Source organism: Enoplosus armatus, chromosome 1 (assembly GCF_043641665.1).
Source record: "Enoplosus armatus isolate fEnoArm2 chromosome 1, fEnoArm2.hap1, whole genome shotgun sequence".
NCBI classification, from domain to species: Eukaryota; Metazoa; Chordata; class Actinopteri; order Centrarchiformes; family Enoplosidae; genus Enoplosus; species Enoplosus armatus.
Window position 1 is genome coordinate 31301837 of NC_092180.1, and position 2500 is coordinate 31304336.

The window sequence follows — 2500 nt, forward strand, 5'->3', positions numbered from 1 at the left end:
TAAGCTCCCCCGAGGTCGAGTGGCCTTCTCTGGGCTTAACATGTGGCACTACCAGCCTCCTGTCCTGGAGGAGTGGAGGACCAGGGGGACCAGGGGTGTCAGCGTGAGAGTCCCCCCCCCACACAGAGAGTCTCATCCTGGGCAAGCAGTTACGGATACCAGGGCCATGTCCTGGAGGAGTGGAGGACCAGGGGGACCAGGGGTGTCAGGGGGAGAGTCCCCCCCCCCCACACAGAGAGTCTCATCCTGGGCAAGCAGTTACGGATACCAGGGCCATGTCCCGGAGGAGTGGAGGACCAGGGGGACCAGGGGTGTCAGGGGAAGAGTGCCCCCACACAGAGAGTCTCATCCTGGGCAAGCAGTTTCGGAGTAGCAGGGCCATGTCCTGGAGGAGTGGGGGACCAGGGGGACAAGGGGTGTCAGCGGGATAGTCCCCCCCACACACAGAGAGTCTCATCCTGGGTAAACATGGGGGCCACACAGAGGTCTGGAGGCTATTTACCCTCCTCAGTTACTGATGTTATAGAGAAGGCTTCCAGAAATATTACTGCCTCGTTGCCTTTTGTGGCCCTGTTCATTCCTATTATTTTTTTATTTTTTTATTTTTTTATTTTTTTTTTGTGGGGGGGGGGGTCAGTAAGCTCCCCCGAGGTCGAGTGGCCTTCTCTGGGCTTAACATGTGACACTACCAGGCTCCTGTCCTGGAGGAGTTGGGGGACCAGGGGGACCAGGGGTGTCAGGGGAAGAGTGCCCCCCACACAGAGAGTCTCATCCTGGGCAAACATGGGGGCCACACAGAGGTCTGGAGGCTTTTTTTTTTTTTTTTTTTTTTTTGGAGGGGGGGGGGGGGGGGGGGGGGGGGGGTCGGTCAGTAAGCTCCCCCGAGGTCGAGTAGCCTCCTCTGGGCTTAACTTGTGACACTACCAGGCCACTGTCCTGGAGGAGTGGAGGACCAGGGGTGTCAGCGGGAGTGACCTCCCACCCCCCCCCCTCGCGCCACCTACACACAGAGTCTCATCCTGGGCAAGCTGTGGGACCAGCGGGGCCACACAGAGCACCAGACAGGCCTGGGGTTGGAGTACCAGGACCACCTCTCTGAAAACAGCGGAGTACCAGGACTACTAAATCTCAGTGTGTCTTTTTTCCAAGTGTTTTCACCATGAGAAAGGGGCTCATCCATTGAAGGTTACCCATTAACCTTCCCCTTCTCTGCACTCTATCGCTTTAGGGTGGTTTTGAAAAACAGTGTTCGCACGATTTCAGAAACCCAGTTTTCGGAAACATAGGCCTCCAGAGGGGGGTGTGTGGTGTGTCAGAAAGCCCCCCCCCGAGGTTGAGTGGACCTCTCTGGGCTTAACATGTGACACTACTAGGCCCCTGTCCTGGAGGGGTGGGGAACCAGGGTTGTCTGTTGGAGTGATCCCCCCCCCGGGCCCCCCCGGCCCCCCCCTCCCCAACACACAGAGTCTCATCCTGGGCAAGCTGTGGGACCAGCGGGGCCACACAGAGCACCAGACAGGCCTGGGGTTGGAGTACCAGGACCACCTCTCTGAAAACAGCAGAGTACCAGGACTACTAAATCTCAGTGTGGTTTTTTTTCTAAGTGTTTTCACCGTGAGAAAGGGGCTCATCCATTGAAGGTTACCCATTAACCTTCCCCTTCTCTGCACTCTATCGCTTTAGGGTGGTTTTGAAAAACAGTGTTCGCACGATTTCAGAAACCCAGTTTTCAGAAACATAGGCCTCCAGAGGGGTGGGGGGTGTGTGTCAGAAAGCCCCCCCAGAGGTCGAGTGGACTTCTCTGGGCTTGACATGTGACACTACCAGGCTCCTGTCCTGGAGGAGTTGTGGGACCAGGGGTGTCAGGGGGAGAGTCCCCCCCACACAGAGAGTCTCATCCTGGGCAAACATGGGGGCCACACAGAGGTCTGGAGGCTTTTTTTTTTTTTTTTTTTTTTTTTTTTTTTTTGAGGGGGGGGGGGGTGTGGTTGGTCAGAAAGCCCCCCCCCCCCCCCCCCCCCCGAGGTCGAGTGGACCTCTCTGGGCTTAACATGTGACACTACTAGGCGCCTGTCCTGGAGGGGTGGGGAACCAGGGTTGTCTGTTGGAGTGATCCCCCCCCCCCCCCCGGGCCCCCCCGGCCCCCCGGCCCCCCCCCCCCCAACACACAGAGTCACATCCAGGGCAAGCTGTGGGACCAGCGGGGCCACACAGAGCACCAGCACAACATGGGGTTGGAGTACCAGGACCACCTCTCTGAAAACAGCGGAGTACCAGGACCACCTCTCTGAAAAAAGTGGAGTACCAGGACTACTAAATCTCAGTGTGTTTTTTTTCTAAGTCTTTCCACCGTGAGAAAGGGGCCCATCCATTGAAGGTTACCCATTAACTTGCCCCTTCTCTTCACTCTATCGCTTTAGGGTGGTTTTGAAAAACAGTCTTCGCACGATTTCAGAAACCCAGTTTTCGGAAACGTAGGCTTCCAGAGAAAAGTACCGGT